This window comes from Callorhinchus milii, unplaced genomic scaffold (assembly GCF_018977255.1).
Source record: "Callorhinchus milii isolate IMCB2004 unplaced genomic scaffold, IMCB_Cmil_1.0 Scaffold8, whole genome shotgun sequence".
Lineage (NCBI taxonomy): Eukaryota > Metazoa > Chordata > Chondrichthyes > Chimaeriformes > Callorhinchidae > Callorhinchus > Callorhinchus milii.
In genome coordinates, this window is record NW_024704749.1 from 5,555,065 (window position 1) to 5,577,438 (window position 22,374).

The 22,374-nt window shown below is 37.4% G+C and overlaps 1 protein-coding gene across 1 annotated transcript in view; it reads left to right on the forward strand.

Moving 5' to 3' along the window:
* The window catches only part of LOC103184376 (mediator complex subunit 13L), a 121,037-nt gene that overhangs the window by 28,900 nt on the left and 69,763 nt on the right, over positions 1-22,374 (forward strand). The window lies entirely within an intron of this gene.

Below are 22,374 nucleotides of genomic sequence, written 5' to 3' on the forward strand. Positions count from 1 at the left end.
CGTGCTAGCATTTTTCTAATTTGCCTGTGAATGTAAACGAGAACTTGTAAGTAGTCAAGTCTTAGATGGTTGATTATTTGGTTTTAGGTCACTTGTTAATGGGAGAGTGGTTTCTCAGACGGCATTAATTAGTATGTGTTATTTTGCAACATGATTACAATCGTTCAATAAAAAAGATGAGCTGAACAGTGCTGAGTGGTACTATGAAGATGATGAATATTCTAGCAAAGCAGTTTTTGTGACATCCTATATCTTTTATGTGTGTGTATGCAGTACAGTATCTGCCTCAGAGTGGAGAATTCCACACGTGAAATAAAATATGCCAGTAATCTTTCATTAAATGCTTATGTAACAAATGACACGAGTGAATTAATTGTAAGCCGTAGAATGCGACATAAGTATCCACTGTCAACAGCTTAAATTCTTCCAGAGTAAGATTTGGGATAAGTTTTGAATCTTCAATAGTATCTTAGTTACAATAAATTTATAAGTGATGATAGAAAATGGTATTTTGGAGCTATAATTTTTATGACCATTTTGGATTGTACAATTATCATGTTTAGTTTTATAGTGGCCAATTTCAATCCAAAGTTCAAAGACTTGAGGAGGATTTTATTTACCAGTAATCCTATTTTAATTTTTTTATGCAGTTAATTCCCAACAACACGTGTAGAAAGGTTACAATACTAAAAAAAATTGTATTGCTACGAAACGGATATTAAACTAACTAAAGGACTGAACTTTGAAATAGGATTGAGTTCTACAAGTGACTTATGTTAGCTAATGTATTGACAAATATTCAAATTCAATGCTCTTTTTGGAATTAATTTAAGACGACTTCAATAGCTACAGGAGTTTCCATGTTTAGTTAGTAGTAATCAATATAGTCAGTTTGGTGTATATACTGTATCAAAATATTTGAAAAGGAATATTGTTATAAAACATTACTCTGCACAGATCTTTGTTCAGAGGAAAAGAGGTAGTAATTCTGAACGAGGCTTAGATTGTACTTTCTTTGTTGGTGCTTAGTTAGCCATGGCAAAAGGTGACATCGAGGCTGAACCAACTCTGGCTTCTTGCTGTGTTCAAGAAGCAATTCATTGATTTTTCTCAAAAGGAGGCTTTTCATGCTAGAGCTTTCAAGGCCCTAAGGATTATCGAGATTTGTTTCTTTTCAAAGGCTCTTTCTTAGTGGGAATTGTGCATAAGAGCAGACACTTCCACTAGTTATCTTGACTTGTGTGATTAGCAATGAATTGATTTTTCTGATGAAGTAGAGATGCATGCACGTCAAAGCTTTGGAATACAGAGCTTGTTTCAGAACGTATTGTTTCAAAAATTTGACCTTTCAAGTTTCAAGATGCAAGAAGGCAATTTTAATTGGAATTAAAATCATGAAATAGAATGCTATGGTTTATATGTTAACCTTTATACTGTGAAAGCATTTGCAGAGCAACTGTCCTTTAATTTTATGACCTACTTTCAAATTTCTCTTAACTGAAGAGTGGAAGGTATATGCTTTTTACTGGCTGTGAGGTGTTATTTGTTTGATAATGTCAGCCCAGAACGACAGTTGGTTCACATCCACAGAATATGTTGGCAGGAAAAGTTCAAATTCAATTCTGTTTCAAGATGTGTGAAATTGGAAGAAGAATATGGGTGTAGTATTCTGAGGTTGGTCACAGTTTGGAAGTGGTACATGTCATTCTTTCATTAGATTATTTTCTGTTTCTGTCTTCTCGAATCACCGCAGATCTCTAGTAACTTTTCCTTCAGCATTTTTATTGCAATAGCTATTCAATATGTATATATTGAATTTTCATTTTCAATCAATGTTTCAAATGAATCCAATTTCACTTTAAACAAGCTCATTTTTTTGCTCTTCACTGTTATGCCTATTTCTTTGAATTTACTTGGTGAATTTTATTTTTTAAGACAATGGAGACTTCTGTCTCTGGGTGCTTAGTGATACTACACATTTTCAGTTTGTGCATGGACAGTGGCACTCTATCTAATCTCTGATTTCTGGGGTTGGAGTAGGAAAGATTATTGAAAATATTAAATTCTAGTTTATTATGTTCTAATCTTATTCTTATCGATTGGGACACAGTATGTCAAGCGCCTGCCAGGATAATGGAAGGTGAACTAGATGGACTTTGGTTTTCTTTCGCCTAGCTTATTCTTATGTTCTATTTAATATTTAATTGTTTTACAATATTTGATAGTTTTTAACACCCAGTTAGTATTGTAGGTTGGTAATGATCTGTAGTCTGACAAAGCAGAGACTGGACATTCAAGCACACTTTTATGCACACATGTGCTTAATTTAACCTGAATTTTCAAAGCTGGCCACTATGGAACCTAATGTGTGTTTTGAGATCTTTGTAAGATTTCATTCCATGTTTAAAACTTTTTACAGCTCAATAACATGAGTCAGCAAAGGAAATGTCATTGTAGGCAAGTATATGTAAGTGATGGTTTTTGGTGGTTTAATTTCTCTTCTCTAAGTCTAAATCTCATCAGCAGAGATGAATGGATATCTATCATACACCATGAGAATGAAGTTTGAGCAATTTATCAATGTCAATGTAATTTCAGCACTGATATTTTAATGACCTAAAACCACTTGAGCATGGTGGGGTATTCTGCACAGTAGAAGATTGCAGGCTATCAACTGTCTATTAATTAATTTGGTAAGCCGTTATCATTTGACTGTATAGGAATATCAAGGTTTGTGCATGTAAATAGTTCTAAAATATTGAAATTGATGCTTATGGTCGCTGATCTTTTATAGAGACTGGCATAGTCAGTGTTCGCAGTCCATTACGTTCAGTGAATGATATGATGGTTGAATATTTTGACTACAAAGTTTTACTAATTTACTAGTACTTTTTGTAGTTTATTTTCTTCCTTGAACTTCTCTTCTCCACCCCATCCCCGCAAGAATTCAGGCTTAATTGCCTAACTGTTGACTGATTAATAATTATTAATTGATTTTTAAATTGGTTTGTGAAAGTAGCTTGTTTAGGTTTTGATAAAGACTTCGGGATCCGTTGTCACTGTGCCAGCACAGCATGGCAAAACCGTGATTGCTGGATAGGAAAGAAGTAATTGATGTGTTCAGGCTTGCCCTTAGAACAGGATGGCTCAAGAACCAGTTTGGCAGTTTTTATGCCGCAATTAAAGTCAGTTGGCCCAAGTGAATCTGTTCTGTTTGAGTCAACTTACAATAGTACCTCCATTAGAATGTTGTGGACATGTCAGGACATCTGCTGCTATGTTATGTTCCAGATGTAAAATGACCGTGCAGCACCTGTAAATGGCATCACTTATATTGACATTAAAGCAAATGGTTTTAAAGGAATGTTGGCAAACATCTTTGCCCCGTTCTTGGTTGATGTTCTGGATCAAGTTGTCTTATTTCTGGATATCTTTAAATATACTGACACTATTTTAGGGTTGGGCTCAGAAGACCTGGTATTTGGTGCAGTATAATCCATGGAATGTTGGAAATGATCAATTAAAGGAAGGCTGTGGGCTTTTTCTTTCATGTATTGTGTCGTGTGCTTGCTAATGATATTCAGTACTGAAAATGTGCAACAGGTGGTAATATAAAGAATGTAACAAATTTGATGTGAATGTGGATGTCTGAAAATTTGGCCAGGCTATCCAAATTCACGGAAAACTTTGTGTTCGCAGATGCAATATAGATCATTGTTAATCCTTGCCATCTGCTGCAGTCACTCCCATTTTAAGGCCATTACTTATCGTTACCTCCAGTTGTGTTGAGGTGGTTTGTTTTCCTACTTGCTTTGATTCGATGACTCTTCAGCTTACATTGCCACTTGCAGTACTTTGGTTGGTCAGGTCACAATAGAATGAATGGCTTGATAATTGTAAATGACAACCAATACAGACTCATAACAGATAGGTGAGATTGCTACAATTTCTTTTGCACGAATTATGTTAACAGATTGGAAGAAATGGTCCAATGTACATAGTGTAAATAAATTAGTGTGACTTCAAAATGAACACTTATTCACTAATTGGTAATGCATTTCCTGGGCGAAATCTTGAATAAGAAGGAAGCTTCCAATTCAAAGCAAGTTTGGGGTTGGTTTCAGCAGTATAAATGTAGCAATGATATTTTGCTCCTAAAGATTTGTTTTTGTTCCATTTGAAGAATTGAAGCCGATTAGAATCCTGGAATATAAAGTTTCATGTCTCTTACCATGTAACTGTCCTTTTTTTAAAAAAGAATCCACCTCTATGTGTAAACCTTTAGGTACAGTGGCAGTGAGGCCTTTTTTTATTTGTCTACTCATTGAAGATCATGTATTTTCTTATTTTTTTAAAACCAAACACAAGGTTCAAATCTCTCACTTGATACTGGAGGACAGGTAGCAGCTTTGGAATTCTATTCCATTATCACAAGATCACGCCTTCAGCAAAGGGTAGAAGAAAACTTTTTTTTATTGGGGAAAATTGTCGAACTGATTTTTGAAGACTTCATTTCCATATCCTCATTTGGTTGGAGACCTCAGTTTCTCAAAATATATATGCTTACTGTAAAGTGGAGTGACTGTTATGTGGGTGAAATGTGGCAGCCAGTTTGCACACAGTGATGTCTGACAAACAGCCATGTGGAGACAGACATATTTTATTCAAGGGTTGTTTGCCAGGCAGCCGGGAGAGAGAAACTCCTTTCTCTTTTCGAATAGTGCCATGGGATCTTAACGACTGCCTCAACAGGCAGATGGGACCTCGTTTTAGCTTCTCATCCAAAGGACTGCAACCTCTTTCCAACGCTGCATTGGAGCGTCAGCTTAGACTATGCGATTCCAAGTCCCGACATGGGGCTTGAACCCACAACCTTCTGACTCAGAGGCGATTGTGCTATCACTGAGCCAGGCTGACACACAATACTTGAAATCCAAAGGCAGTTTGCTAGGAGTTGTGGGTTGAAAATTCCACATGCTTGAGATCTGGTTCAGAAGAAAGTAATGCTGATTGATGTCTGATGGACCTATTGAAATTGAGTTGTTTGTATTACAAAGGTACCCATTTTTCTCACTAGAGGGAACTGTAACATTATGTAAATATTTGTGCTTCCTCTAGTGGTAGAAATCTTTCACTGCAGTAGTATGAATGGACATGCACATTTTGCTTTTGGAGGCTGTTTTTTGTCTGGCCTGGTACTTCTGGTCTATCTCACTAAAATTCTTAAGTGGTGACCCATGCACTTGTGCAGAAACTGTTTTGTTTTCTTAATTAGCCAGCACATGCATATTACTTGTCTGTCAACTCAATAAAATAGCCAAATGATCCCAAGTTTTTAAGAAAATTTGTGCTCTGGGTGGTGGTGTGTCCTCCCCTCCTCCCTTTCTGTTGTAAAAAATGTTCTTTTTTTGTCTTTGTTGGCAGTAGATCTCTAAATCCCACAGAAGGAAACGATTGCAATTGCTATTACCTTTTTGTTAAAACTAAAGGGGGAAGGGTGAGAACATCATTCTCATAGTTTCTCAGCAGTATTGTCTCAACACATCTCATTTGAAGAATTGTTAAGTAGCATTAAGAGATTGATTGGCAGTGTATTTTGGGGTGGGGGGAAGAGTATCATAAATTGACTGGTAGATATTGCTACTAATATTTTACTAGTGCTCTAATTACCATGACCAATATGAAATGCAACAAAACTCTGAGAAGATATGATGGAACCAAATCTTGGTAGCAGTCAGGCTGGAAAGGCTATTATGTCCCCCAGGCTTCTGAAAGCATCCAAAAAGTATCAGTTACCATACTTATTTCAATAGTTATGTGCAATAATGTCTCTTGAGCCGTTTACTGGCTTGCTGGCTATCCTCCAAGTACATTCTCAGTGCCAGGTTCCCTGTTCAGGAGAAGGTTCATTTTTCTCTGAAGCAGCAGTTGAAACAACTGGACGCTATTGGCAAGAGCTTATAGTCATGGGGTACACTCTGAAATGCATGCAGCTTCTTGTGTGAAGTTTTTGAACTATGCTCATAAATTCACTCTTGTTACTGCTCTCATTTTTATGAGAGCTGAGAATCGACTGTTGTGGGCATCATTGGCTCAACAGCTGAGATGCCGCAACAATCTGTTGTGGAGTTCTGCTGCAGAAGCCAGGATATTGTGCTCTACCATTCAGTGGGCTGAAGATCTTAGCTTGCTTCTGCAATTCTGGCGCGAAGCCTAATGAAACTGCCCTGTTTCAGGAAAATCTTATTTAAGAACCAGGTCAAAGTGACCCTGGAAGGCTTTATAAAGTATTAACAGTGCTATTTCAATGCTATGATCTTAAAGGGACTATCTTTGCAGACATACCACCAAATCAAGGCCTACCTTTATCCAACATTTGCACTTTTAAGAACAAACTAGAATTCGCCCTGTAGTGAGTGTGATGCTTCACCAAACCAGTGATTGGTTATCACAATGCCCATTCTCTCCCCCTCAAAATTATAGGTTGGTTCATTGAGGCTGCATCCCGTTTCATAGATTGGCATATCTTGTCAGTTATGTGTTTCAAGGAAACTGAAGGAGTTCTGTAGACTCTGCTTTGTGAGCTTTTCCTCACAATTCAAAGATAATTTTTCGTAGGATGGTCTGTAAATATGAAAATAAGGACCCCCTTTGAGCAGAGAGGTGCATGGTACTTACTAACCTTATAGAAAAAATCTTGTCTAACAAGGATGGTTGATTATTTGCTTCTATTTTATAAATCATAAAACTGTTGGTCGACAGATAATAATAATCCTTGTATTTGGTATTGTTCCTTTAACATCGGGATGATCTCCCAAAGCACTTCACACGATTTACTGTGGAGTGACTATTTGTGAGCGAATGTGGCAACCAATTTGCGCACAATAGTGTCACAACAACTACTACTTGCACTTATATAGCGCCCTCCATGCAGGGTAGCGTCTCAGAGTGCCAAACAGTGCCGGAGCCTGACTCTGAGCTGGGTGGAGGTAGTGGCTGTAAGTACGGTCGAAGAGGAAAGTTTTCAGGTGGGACAGTGGGAAAATTTTCAGAGGCGAGAGAGGGGGCAAGGCAAACAGTTACGAAACAAATGGTTAATTTTATTTGGGGAATTGTTGACCAAGACAACAAAGAAACTTCCATCCCTTTACGAATAGAGCCATGGGATCTTGAATGACCACCTAAACAAGCAGACCGGACTTCAGTTTACATCTCATGCAAAGAAAGGTACCTTCGACAATGCATTCGAGTATCAGCTTAAATTACGTAGTTCCAAAGTTCAGATGTGGAACTTGAACCCTGACCTTCTGACTCGGAGGTGAGTGTGCTACTAATGAGCCATCACAAATGATAGATCTCGGACCTCAGGGTCCTGAACATCCTACTGCTGATTATATACTCTATCACAATACTGGAAAAAGACTGCGGGAAATATGCTTCAACTTTGAGATGAGAGAAATGTACACGTAGCATTTCAACTTTTAGCACTTTGGGTGCACAGCCAACACAAAATTGTTGGAATGCAAGGGCTATGTTGGTGCTGGGCTATTGCCATCTTCTGTTTTCTCTCTGGCAATTGGTCTTGTCATAGGTTGCTGCAGCTGGGATCAGGAACTTTTGTGAGGAGTGGACGACGTTACATTGGCCTCACATTTACTGTCCTGGAAGGACACATTTGAAATGAACAGGGAATTATGTATTGTGATGTCGAGGAGAATTATTAATCAAGCCTGTGCAAGGACTATTAGATAGCTCGTATATTTTAGTGTAGAAATCTTGTATTGTAACTGACGATAGTGCTAAAGTAGTTTAAAAACTGTATGGTTATGATTAATTAGCCCAAGAAAAATCAAGTGGTGGACTACTTGAAGTAACTGCGGAAGGTTTCTAGATTTTTAAAATGTATATAGCCACTAATATTAATATTTTTAAAAAATCTATAGATTAGACTCTTCATGATCCATATCTTCTCTTGGTTTCTAAGGAATAATCAGAGGTATTAACCAATCAGGTGGAGCATTGAAAACTATTTATCTTCAATGATTTCTTCTTAATTGGATTTTAATCAAATTATTTTTGCAGTGCTAAGTAGTTTCTATTGTGCATAATAATAATAACCCTGACATTAGTTATATTGCCTTGTCACGTCATTGAGACATCTCCAAAGCCCTTCATAGAACATACTGTAAAATGAAGTGATTCTATTTTGTGGGCAAAATAATAGTCGTATTTCAAGATTTTTCCTATTTAAATTTTTTCATAGGTTTCTGGAGTAGGTGTATCTTGTATAGTGAAGTCAAGATTGCAGCTGCAAGCACCTTTATTTTTTTAAGAGTTTATAACTTGAGATATTGTATATAATTGAATGTGGTGGAGTGCACTCCTCCCCCCATTGTTATTCGAAATGCATTGTTTTGTTTAATACTGTGCTTCAATTATTTCAAATGCTACCTACTTTACAAACTGCAATAGTTTACTAACTGAATCCTCTGGCAAGTGTTGTGAAGGTTACCGATTTTGGGGGGAGAAATCCAATTTACATCATTGTATTTTTCCACCACAAGAGAGATACTGCTGGTTTTCCTTTACACAGAGTTCTCTTAGAAGGATGACGTAGTCATCTTTTGATTTAAGACGCACAGAGGGCAACGTATTCTGGAATCGATAGGGTACAGATACTGCACAAATTGATTACAATGTCATGCTCAAGTTACTTAATAAGATGAAAACATTTCCTACTTTGGTCCCAACAATTAGACTAGTTGGGATTATTTAACCTCAACTGCAGATTTATAACAAGGTTCTACTGGAGAAGGTTTGCTTGAGTGAGGCATTGTGTATATAAGTGCATTATTACATTCAGAGTGTATGCTCTCATTGACATGTTCGGGCACAGGTTAGCCGTTTGCAGTGTACGTATAGTGGCTGTTCATATGAGGCATTGCTGTTTTAACGCCGTGCTAGTTTGTGTTGGTGAAGGTAGTCGGGTCTCCACTTTTATTTACTTTAATTTGCTGCTGGCCACAACCCTGCCAAACCGTGGCAACAAGGCATCCCAATGTAACACCTAGTGTTCACACCGTATTTTATGTTCAAAATTAAAATTTTATTTGTAGATGAGATTTCATTCAGCTGCTCCTGTTTTGGCAGCAGTATTTGCCAAAGAAATTCACAACTGCTGTGTTTAGTTATGGCGTGGTAATGTGTAGAAATTCCCCCTCTGCTTCAAGTTATAAAATTGTGTGTTCTCGGTATTACTACTCAAATTGAAAATGATCTGTTTTAAATTTAGATCACTGATCGTCCTCCTTGACCTCTCTGCTGCCTTCGACACCGTTGACCATTCTATCCTCATCCATTGCCTCGCCTCTCATCTCAACCTTCACGGTTCTATCCTTGAATGGTTCAGATCGTACCTCTCACGCTGCCTCCACTTCATCTCCACAAACGGTTTCTTCTCTAGCTACCGCACGGTCTCGTGTGGTGTTCCTCAAGGCTTTGTCCTTGGTCCCCTCCTCTTCAATATCTATGTGCTCCCCCTTGGTGACATGATCCGCAGACATGGGGTCAACTTCCACATGTATGTGGATGACATGCAACTCTACCTCTCTGCCTCCACCCTTGATTCCAGAAACACTGCTGTCCTGACAGAACATCTGTCAGCCATCAAGTCCTGGATGAGAGCTAACTTTCTCCAGTTGAACGTCAATGAGACCGAGGCCCTCCTGATTGACTCCCGTCAGTGCCTCCATACCTCAGGCGTTAACAGCATCACCATCCATGGATGCACATTCCACCTTATTAATCCAGTCTGGAACCTTGGTGTTTGACCCTCAACTATCCTTTCTACCCCACACCGTGCCATAACCCGCTCAGCCTGCTTCATGTCACCCACCTCGCCCACCCCACCATTGGTGAGCAGGCCTTCTGCCACTTTGCCCCCACCCTCTGGAACTCCATCCCGTAGTCCCTCCACCTCGCCCCTTCCCTTGCCTCCTTTCAATACCCATTTCAAGACCCTCCTCTTCGACCGTGCTTTTGATCACCCTGCACCCTCCGCAATCCTGAGCCCCAACTTGGGTCTGAAACACTCAACTTTCCAGCACCTTGGGACGTTCTCCTGACGTGAAAGGTGTTATACACGTGTAATTTTGTTGTTGTTGATCCCTTTAAGTGATGCAGGTATTTGCCTCTGAAGTTGGAAAGAACCACATTGAATAATGCTAATTATTGGAATCATATATGTTCTTTGAGATAGTCAGATTTATAAGCTGAAACCCCAGCTTGTTTAAGTTGTAAAATGGAGTGGTATTGTAGGTCTCCCTTCTGATAACAGGCTGGCTGGGACTTTCATTTGGGGTTTCTGCTAGTCAGGGTTTTAAACTGCTGCCCAAATTCAGGGTAATGTCATCGTGGAGCTGAACAAACTTATCCAGTTGTTTATGAAGGTTAAAACCATACTATTCAAGGTTCAATGTTTTTGTGAATTTATAGAAGGTTCTGACATGGAAGCTCTCTAGTTGCTTAAGTGAAGCTAGGAGCCAATTGTGTCTAGACACATATTTCACGATATGACTGTTAATTTGACATAAAAATGGAATTACTAAAAATCCTTCAGGGCTTTAGTGAGTCATTAGGTAGCTTGCCTCTGGATCCATATTAAAAAAACAAAAATTTGGAAGACCATTGAGTTTGGAACATCAAAGCTTGTAGTACATAATGTACAGTAACTAAATCTGACCTTTAATGTTTTGTAGGAAAGGGCAAACAGACTATTTTCTACATGTTGATTCTCGTATTTTATTTTGTAATTTTGATAGAGGGTATGTAATAAGTACACACTCTGCTCAGTAATCACTTCCTATTGAAATTCCAGAACTGCAAATTTGACTCCTGTTTCAATGTAGTAAACCTTATAATAAATGCACAATTTACTTAATTGGAGCCTTCGTTAATATTAAGGACGTGTCTAGACCTAAAAGTCTCATTGACCCAGACAACAATGACTTGGGATTACTGTGGACCTGCCTGGCTTTACCAGGTTTGTCTCTCTGGAGCTAGCTCAACCCCAGGAATCCTCACTTAACATTATAGAAACAGCGCTGCTGATCTCTGACCTTGATTTGAAACAGTGGGAAATGGTGGGCCGTGAAAACACAATGAATGACCTCTGTGGGACTTTAGAAAGTGCAGTGAAGGAATTGCAGACTGGCATAAATTTACATTGCTTTAGGTGTGTGTGTGTGTGTGTGTAAAAAAAATAACAGCTCCATACCAGCTATTGAGTTTTTGAGGTGTTGCGAGACAATACTGAGTCAGTCTGGAATAGACATACTATCAAGTAACAACCTTTTCCTTTTTAATTCTATGAAGTCGATCCTATTGGTAGTGGGGAAAATAACACTTGAATTTCATAAAGATTGGCAGGCTCTGGTATAATGTTAATGGACCATCCTTTCAGTTTACTTGGAACCATTAGTTTGCTTCATGCATTTAGGCAGTAAAGATGTCCACAATAACAGGAAACCTGTATAAAAGAGTCTGATGGCTGTAAGAAAACACTGCTTCTACCCAGAGCAAGTCAGCCAGTGAGACAGCAGGGTATCAGATAAGTAGTAGTGGAATTATCAGTGTTGATACTTGATGTTCAAGATATTAGAGTACGAGTACCTACACGCAACAGAAGAGTGGGCCCTTCTGGCCTTTTAAAGATGCTTTCAGGTGCCGTGGAATCTGTAGGGATCAAAACACTTAACTTTTAAAATTGTAGAACTGTAATTGGAAGTACAATTTAAAGCATCTATTAACCTTGCTACACATTTCTTTAGTGCTAATCCTTGAGGTGCATACTTGCAATTGATGCAAAAGATGTGCTATTTGTGTACACATTTCTTTTTGTAATCATTTAGAATGCTTTTTGTTTCAGTTAAACCACTCTACTTATTCTCTCTAATGAACAATTAACTGAGCTACCAAACTAGAATCCGCACTGGCTGAATCACAAACTGGTTGCACCAGTGATGTTTCTACAGAAAAATGAGATGTTCCACCTTAGGGACTTGAGGAAAACTAACATCACTTGACATACATCACTTGCCCTTGGCCATCTTTTATCTGGAATAAAATAGGTGCCTGGTGTAGGACAAAACAATTTAAATTGACCTAGAATTCATCATCGTGAGAGGCCAGATTGGGGTTTTGTTCAAATCTATTGAGCAAACTCTGGAAACTCGAAGCTGCAGCATTGTATGTGGTATAGTTCTGCAAATAGCTGGTTTAAGTTCTAAACATCCACATTCAGCAGTTGAGAGAGAACAGTGCTAATCTTATCGTCCTCTTCCTGAAATCAATTGACTTTCTGTGGATATTTCAGGACTGTTATACATGAATAGACTTTGAATTGAGGCACATTTGAGCTCATGTATTGTTTTCCTGGTAACATGTTTCTAATGCACATGCAGTTTTTAGTATTCTGTGATTAAAAACACCCACTTTTAATCCCAGATAAATTTTATAAACTGTAGACTCTCAGGAGTGAAATCCCATGTATATTTAATGTAAGACCTGTCTTAACAATAACTTGCATTTGTATAGCTCCCTTCATGCGGAGTAGCATCCAGTGTGAAGGGTGCTATATTAATGATGTCTGTTTTACTGGCCAAGTCCACCGCTAATCAAGTGGAATGTTCCATAATTTTTTCAGGAAATAGAAACGGAATGGGAGAGATCACTGGGTGGGGGGAGGGGAGGAGGGAGATTTTCTTCAGTAGATTGGACACAACTCATAATGAGGAAGGAACTTAATAATCCACTTTTCTGTAATGGATTTCATGCCCCCCCCCCCCCCCCCCAACAGTCATTGTTCTTTGTAGTTAACAATTCTTGTGGATTATCGTGAAACAGTATCTCAATATTTTGGCTTTTGTTGGCAACTTCTATTGCCTTGTTAAGAGGATGGGCAAGAAGTGCTGACTACTCACTTGGAGAATTGCATGGCAGCCTGGGGCAGCTCACCCACATAGTCTTCTTTGTAGAAATATCTTGTCATCTACTCTTAACACCTACTCTTCACAATCGAATAGTTAAAACTGCAAAATCTAAGTGTGCAAAATATAAGTGCAGTCAGTCTAGCTCTTATCAAGCTATCCCTATTTTTGTTGCTGCTTCCTGTCTTTTGTCATTTTTCTGGCTGCTAAATTGAAGATGACTGCGATGACTTCACTGTATTTCATTTGAATTTTACTGTCTATTAGGTACCGTAGCCTCAACGCGCATTTTTTTTCTCTGATTCTGCAGGCCGGGATTTTGAAACACAGCTACAGGTTCTGACACTTGTCATTCTTATTTATCTCTTTTGATGCAGAGAAGACTATAAATATTTGGAGGATAAAAAGGTCAATTCTGTACTGTGGCTGAAATGTTTCTAACTTCCCTCTGGTTATGTATAGTTAACCTGCTTGCATCAGTGATTAACAGTCACACTTGACAAATGTATAGAACATTTGTCCTCCTGATGATTGAAGCTATTCATCTGTTCTCCCCTCCCCCCCCCCCCGGACAAAAAAATGGTTTGCTGAATTGGGCAATCACATAATCTATTTTGTAAATATTTGCCATGTGTTTTTGTTTCACGAGGAAGGAATGAAGTTTTAGTGTTTGACAATCTTATTGATGTTTCTGTCATTATAGTTGCGGAAGAGAGGATAACAAAATAACAATATTCCAGGGATATTTCATAGTGATCCACGCTTTATTGATTTATAGGGAAGTGGGTTAAGTTTGTGGATATTTGATTCTGGAGAGAAAAAAAATTGTGGTGTAGAGACTAGGACTCTAGTTATAAAATAATCCTTGCATTTGATATAGCGCCTTATCACTATTTTGAGATGTCTCTAAATGTTTCACAGAATATACTGTAAAGTCAATTGACTGTGTATTTTTGTGGGCAAAACACCCAAGCTACAAGAACAGGAAAAGGAGAACTGAAAGAATGTTTCATCCCAGAGAGGAGTTGGGATGTGGAATGCCCTGCCAAGTGGAGTAAGGGATGTGGAGTCCATTGTAGCTTTCAAGAGGGAAGTAGACAAGCATAAGAAAGCGAGGGGGTCGAAGATGTATGGGGGTGGGGTGGTGGGATTAAATTTATTTCTTTGCATTGGGAGCTGCTGAGGACTTGGTGGGCTGAATGTTCTCGTGTTCTGCAGATTTCTACGTTTCTAGAGGGACTGTTTCTCATTTTATCAGAGGTCAATTTAAAACCAAACTGAAGAGTCTGATTCTTCAAATGGATATTTGTTCTTATACCTTGATATCTTCTAAATGAGACTGGATGTGTTTGGGAAGTATTGTAATAATCATTAGCTTTTGCTAATTGTGGAATTGACTTTCTGATCACTTGTGATCACAGTTTAACAAGACCGTGGTCAATTATAATTAAGCTAAACATTAACCGTTCTTTGTAGATGAAAATTGCCTCTAATTAATATTGGCAATGTTATTGTGACAAGCAATGCTTTTATTCTAATACAGAATAAAATGATTCTATAATTTTAGGCATCATTCTATAATCCTATGGGAACCTGAACAATGTCAATTAGCGGGGGAAGTTTACTCTTAACAGGTTTACAGTAATGTAAGTTCATCAACTGTGTACTATTTTGTTTTAAGTCTATTTCCGTTATTTGAAGCCTGTAACTCCAAGGATAATTACAACCTCTTCCCAAATATCATATTTCATGTCTGTGCCTAAACTGTGAATGCAGGCTATTTGACCATGATCGACAAGGGCAGAACCTTTGCTGGCTTGTGCATATGTATTTTTTTGCCCTCTCTGATCAGGATGCTGCAGCCAATTGAAGCTTGCCGATTGCTCCCCCAGCTGAGAGAATAATTTGTGCATTTTCCGTAAAGCCCAGTCACATCAAAACAATCTTCACAATAAGTGCGATGACTGTATTTGTCTTGTTTGCAGTGTCAGGGATTGGGTGAGCAATACAAGTGGGAGATTGTTGGCCAGGATCCTGAAAGAACTCCCATCTCTTTTTGAAAAGCTTCATGAGTTCTTGAATAGGCGATCAGACGTCAGTTTAAAATTTCATGTGAAGGACGCCATCCCCAACAATGCAGAGCTAGCTCTCTGAGCATCAGCCTAGAAAACCATGAATTCAAAGTCCCCAAAATGGGGCTGAACATACCATCTTCAGACCCACTGAGCCAGGCTGGCTTCTAATTGCTTAACTGCACAGACAAGGGGTTGAACCTGGAAAGTTTCCGGTCTGCACAGCTAATGACTACACAATAACGTCTTTATCCAAAGAGCCATCGGGGAGCTACTTTTAAACATCTGTGCTCACAACACAACCAAGCAGTTTATCAAATCAAATGCCCTTGATACTGCACTGCTTTGAGGTTTGATTTGTGCGTGGGTAAACTTTTCTGACTCTTTCAGGAGATTTCCCCTTTGGCAATTTGTTTACATTGCAGATCCACAAAAAAAGTTGAATGTCAAAATTAATGGATTTACTGTTGCTTGACCTCCAAAGTCAAATGCTTATTCCAAATCTAAGGTATCCTTATTCCCAATAAAAATAGTTTTTCTTGTTTGTAATTAGTTGGTTTCTTATCTTTACCCTATGTTTATTGTGGTGACCATGACGACATTAACTTTATTTTTTTGATACAAAGGGAAGTTAAGGCAATTTTCATGAATATATCTTGAATTCTCAGGTCTTGAATTTATTGTATCCAATAGGGAGAAGAAAATGGTGTTGCCTAAATCATGAACGGTATCCAAGTTGGATGTTTAGCTTCTAGAAATAATGTAGTTAAAATTCTAAAATTAAGTTCAGCTTCTCCCTAATCAAGGAATTGTCATTTTCCTCATAAATTTGCTTGCAATTTAGTAATTAATATTGGGGGCGCATTATGGAATTTCTTGCTTGCTGTGCAACTGATGGAAAATGCAATTTGAATATGAAGGTTTTTTTTTCTTGCCAGTGCAACTTAAATCACTTGTATTACGTAATGTTATGAAAATGTTCACAGTGATCTGGTTAAAAACATTTTTTTATTGAGCAGATAATAATCCAAACAATGTGTAAGGCGAAAGAACTGAATTTGAACCCATTCCAACACACTTTTCATGTAAGCCATGAACTCATTTGCACACTCCTTTCAATTAGATAATTATTGTAGCACATTTTCACTTAAAGCTAGTATTGTATCACTGCATATTGCGCTACCTAGTTAAATTATAAGTATTTTTGTTGGAGAATGTTAAATAGATTTTTGAGCCCAATCCCCTTAAATTAAACAATCTGGTCAAAAGATGTCGGACTGGTTGGTGAGATGGGTCACTTTTCATTGAAGAAAGGCTTGGCCGGGGGCAAGCACAAAAGGACAACGCAAGCTTTACCCTCAGCTGCACATTGTCTGAAGCTGATGTGTGGTGACATGTACTGCATGGTCAGCCATAACAAGATTTTGGCTGCAGGCCATTCTGAGATTTCAAGTATCACTATGTCAGCTTTGATTGCTTAAACTTTTGTTGAGGTTGCAGTAGTATTTTTCTGTTTGGAGGTGGACTGAAATGTGCACATTGTATTTTTTCCCAGTGTTAAATTATTGTAATTGAATTTTTTTTTCCATCTCATCCTTGCTTAATTAAATGAGCATTTCTTCTGAATGTAAATTGTTTTGGCAAAAAGGTTAGGAAAGGCTTGGTGAATTAATTACCTTAAATGGAAGAGGGGAGTAGATTCTCGATTTGTGGAATGTGTGCAATAATGTACAGTGCTTGAGGCTTGAACTTAAACAGTGTATAGACTGCTGAGAGGACTGCGAAAATGACCGTCTCTGAGCTCGATGGATTTGAAAGTGTTCAGCTCCCACATAGTGTTGAAATAAAACCTAATACGGTTTGGAATAAAACTTTCTAGTATTTTAAGCAACTAAGTAATAATGCTAACAAATACTTAAAACACAATTTTAGTTGAACACCTAAAATGCTTTTTTTAGGTTCTTGCCTATCATTAGTATTTTCTCACATCTTTTTTGTTTTTACTGAAATTTGTCCCCACTCTCTTTTGACTAATTCATCTGGTCTTCCTAATCTCAGCCCCCTTGATTTATTTAAACCATTCTGCTTGTTTTTTCTTTATGGTATGAACGTAAAATGTGGAAGCAACTTTAGACTGTAAACTCGTGTTTCCATTTATACTTTGTGGTGAACATACCTTATTGCCAGTCTCCAGAAATAATTTTGGATCATTGCACAAAAATGCATGTTTAACATTTGCTACTTTCCATTGCTTTACCCTATTGATAATTTACATTTGATTATTCATGTTGGTAATATTTAACTATTTTCATTTTATGGTGTTTCTGTTCTGCATTGACGTCGCAATACCCTCCTTTTGTTTGTTTGTTGGATTACTGGGCTATATTGCTTGTTACTTTTATGATCATCTGCCTCCAATATGTCGGAGTACTGTTCCAATCCTTTGGAGGCTTGTGCAAAAACGCAACCACTTTGGCTGCTTAATCATCACAAAAGTTAAAATCAGAGTTAAATAGATTAACAATGAAATGCCGGCTGCTGAAAAATGAAATTGTTAGAGCATATTAATTTTCCTTTATTTAATTTTAATGGAAGCAATCAGATTTGTATTTCTTCTCTCCCATGACCATTGCTTATCATTTGATGCTATTTTGTTAAATGAACAATGAACTCGTTTTTGATGTTGGGCGCTGTAAACTTAATCGTTTGCATTAGAAAAATAATAATAATCATAATCCTTGTATTTGATATAGTGAATTATCACGTCTTTGAGACATCTCAAACCACTTCACAGGATATTCTGTAAAGTGAATTGACTGTATATTTTATGGGCGAAACAGTAGAAAAATGCACCAGTCTAGTCTACTTAGTATCTTCTATTTCCCCTCTCCTTTTAAAGTTGAATTTCTGCCTGATTGCTGCAGTTCGTTTCTGTAGATAGAGCACTTCAAGTTGAAGCTTTGCCTTATTCAGATATTATAATTTTCTTGCCTTTCTCCCATACAACAAAATGGCACATCAATAAGAGACATTAGACTGATATGTGGAGGTGGGGATTCTTGGAAATCGTTTTGCTCATTTTAGATTCTGGGTGTGATTTCCATATTGGAGGTTCCACCCTACTACTGAGAGAGTATGCCAAGAATTTTTTTTTTCCATTATAAACTTAGACTGCCAAAGTATCTAAATATGTTGATCTTTGGAGAGCCACCTTTGCTTGGTGTTGAATCAAGTGAATCAAAATATAAGGTTGATACATTTCTCCTCTAAAGTGTGTTTGAGTGTTACTTTGTTGTTGTAAAAGAAAACATACAATCTGTTGGAGCAAGCTATGTCAAATCCCAAATTAAATTTCATAATATTCTGTTATTTTTAATGTAAAGCAAATCGCTTGTCCAAATTGATATTAATATTTACAGCAACTTTTGATGATATCTCACTTATCCACTAGAGGAATTCAATATGCTGTGCTAAATCAATATAAGCTTTATTTTATAATGTTTGAGTAGTTGGAGAACTGCCAAAGAGAGAACTCATTAATGTTCAGTGGCCTCTTTTAAAAACCTAATTAATGTATAGTCTTACCTGCATGTAGTCTGATGAAATTACTCCCTCACTGAATTTCGGCTGTTGAAGCTGACTCAGTGGGTGGCAGGAAATTGTGTTCTCTGTGCGGTCAGTTCTTGTAAATTCATCATCTTTTGAATTGTCTTTAGCAGCCTACGTATTTATTGTCAGAGTTGAATATGTTTCCTTTGTTTCATATTGATTCCTGTGTAAAATGCTTTGGAATAAATCACCACAATTTGCTTTTTTATTATGTACATGTCAGATGTTGAAATCCAGAACATCTCTTCTACTGAAAAAGCCAACCATTATGGAATTTTAGTTTCACTTTAATTTATTCAACTTTTTGTCTCTCCTCTCCCCACCACATGTGTTTCTTTTTTTGCAGCATCTCTTACTTATTCCATGTTATGTTGTGGCATATTGCAGGTCTCTAACGATATCAGAACTGTGTAATGGTCCTATTTACTTTGCAAGAGTGGTCTCTACTGATCCGCTAGCAATATGGAAACATCTGCACACAAGAGGTTATTTCTGTATTTTATGAGTTTCAACTATTTTCAAACCAAACCGGCAATATGCAAACTGCTCAGCCTGCTCGTAGACAAAAATGACAGTCTGCGATGGGCAAGAATTATTTATCTTGCTACCTCTGACTGCTGGCTACAGAGGTAAGATGGAAACCACATCTGGAAACTGAAAAAGAGTTTTCAAGCTCACTCGTATTGATTCCTGTTTCAACACTGGTCTAGACAGTTGCTTTAAGCAGCCCGAGTTCCATGATATGAGTTGTATTTTTGCATATTATCTAATTCACTTTTGAAATGCACTATAGAATTCTGCCCACTTTTTAAATGTAATTTTTAAAATCCCCTCACTGCCTGTTATTTTTTTCAGGAGGTTAGAAGAACTGATTGTTAGGTCTCTCTCTGATTGTTAACTGATCTGAATAGATTTACCAGTAATAATGAAGCTCAAGTCAAGCAAGTGCTATACCATTTGGACACTGAGTTCCGCAAAATGCATTTTTTTAAAAAAAAAGAAGTTTTAAAATTCCTGTTTTATATCTTCGCTATATATCATGGCTACTGCATGTGGTTATTAACATGTTCTCTTGGAGCTGAGGGATTCCAAGAACGCTTTTCAGTACTTTTCGTTATGAAAAAAAATTGCTTTGAGCGAAACGAAACAAATTCTAAAGGGAGCGAATGAGCTACCGCCAGCAGGTTGGCACATGTACATCTGGTTTGCACACTGGAGGATAGGTCTCGTGAGCGCCCCCAGGAGGTTGCCAATAATTCCTTTCCATTTCGCTCCCAACGCCATTACATTTCAGTTCTGGTTGTGCCTTTGCATCTTTGTCACTGAACTTTGCTATTAAATTTCTATTTAGTACATCCCTTTTGGTGGCACAAACGTGGTGAAGAGGCACGATTAAATCAGTGCTGTGTTTAAAAAATGATGCGTTTTTTTTGACAATCGTGTTCTTGGTGACTTTTGAATGAGTCACGCAGCATAGCCTTTTGTTTTCCCAAGAAACTTTTCCTGAGATCTACTCAGTTTTAGTCATCTGCAACATTTGGGCTTGTATCAAATGTTTGAATGTCAAAACTGTCTAGGTGACTTATTTAACATTTAAAATTGTTCATACACATTTTGTATTCTTGAATAGTCATGGAAATGGGGGCCAATTAGACTTAGCAACTTAGTAAAGGTATCTACAGTTTTCTTCTCTGAGCATAAGAAAGATGTTAAATTTTTTAAAATACTGGGCATATTAAGCGCAGTAGAAAATACTTTGAAAATTGATGAATGATTCCTAATTTTTGCCATAATAATGTTTCACCACTTAAAATGTTGCATATGTATTTTCTTTGGGAAATTGGAGGAAGGGCATAACTACAGACAGTATTTTTTGTAAGATTATTAGCTTTTTACATCAGTTTTGCAAATTGATCAAATGCTGATCAATGTTTGACTTGACTCTGGAGAAATTAGGTGCTCCTGATCCTTTTCCTCTCCTTCCAAAAGTTGTTCTTCCCAGATATGTTTAGGACTACTTTTATTTGGAGAATGAAGTGGACTTCCATTTAGATCTCATCTTGTATTGTCTGTAACTTGTGCTGGTTCATTTAGTGGGAATGTTCAGCTGTGTGAATCACACTGTCACTCATAATCTGTGAAAAGAAACACATTTCCATAAGGTGGGCTTCAAGTGCACTTCATTTTGTGGTTGAACTGTTGTCCAGGAATGTTTCTCTATTGCACAAATGAGATCAAATTATAGGGGATTCAACTCCCATCCCCCTCGAAGAAGATGTGAGCATGACATTCTTTTCTATAGCTTGCCAACTGCTGTCTACAAAAGCTGTGGCATTCCTCAAACATGAATTATTTAACCTATGACAATTAAGATGTATTTTACAAGCCTTTTGTATTAAGTGGGCTGTTCTTTTGACCTTTTTAACATGCTCAAAGGCTGAATAGAGAATCATTATCATTTGCTGAGGATTGTTTAGGTAAGCATAATTTATATTTGCGCAGGAATTAAGGAGGCAATATAGTACATTATAATTTCTCCCAAGAAAGGCTGCACTCGCTAACTTTTTTTAAAAATCCCCCGTTAGTCAAATACTACATTACGTTTAATTGTTCTATTACATCTTTACAGAAGCACTTAATTTAAAATGACAAATCCTGTCTGAATGCGTTGCTCACATTGGCAAATTTGTGTAGGGGGTAAAGTGGGCATTTACATCAATGCGGCACAAATTTGGCGTTTTAATCTTGGCTGAAATGTGTTGTGAATTGCTGCCATTATTAAACGCCCAACAGGTAAATTCAATTTTGGCTTAAGTTCAGAAGTACACAGGAACGTCGGGCAAGTTCATTGTGCCACGATATCAACATTACAGTTAACATGCATTATGTCATAGTATGTAGACGTTGCATGAACCTGTATGCAATTTTAAAAAAAATCCCGAAGCAGTTAATCCCTACAATGCAATTATAAATTGCATAATTTGGAATTTTGCTGAACTGGGATGCTTGACGGGTCAAATTGTGTTGCCCTATTTCCTTCATTAAGCACCACCATGAAAGGTTTGGGACTCTTCAAGATACTCGCTTTGAGCTGGCTGCCTGTGCTTCAGTAAAACAAGATTTCATGAAACCTGCATGTGCAATTATAATTTCTGGACTTTTTGTTAAATTGCTTTGTTTTTACAAAATACAAATTGAATTAGGAAAAGTGTTCTACTCAGGCCCAGAATGTATTGATCCATATGTTTAGTTTCGGTCACACTTGTCCTTGGTTTTTAAATTGATTGCATAACATTTTTTTAGTAAACTTCCAATGTCTTGTGTGTAACAATTTGTGTAGCACATTTGTAATATGCAAATGTTTGGATGAAATTGTTATTATATCTCGTTTTCAATGTAGAAATTGTACAGTAAAGTCATTGATCTATAGACGTGAAACCTGTGCAAGAACAGTGTTTGTATCAATGACATTGAAATTCCACAATATTTTAAGTTTGTCAGGGCCCAATCTGCCTGAAACATACTGATAATCAAGCCTTTATTATTCAAGAATTTTCAAAACTATAGTTCTGCATAGATTTCAGGATATAAACAATCTTATTTAAGCAATAAAAACAATCTGTTCATTTTCCTTCTCACTCCGCAAGATCTTCCCCTTTTTGTAAATAAAATTCACTGCCTAAACGGTATTGGAAAGAGGAAATTCA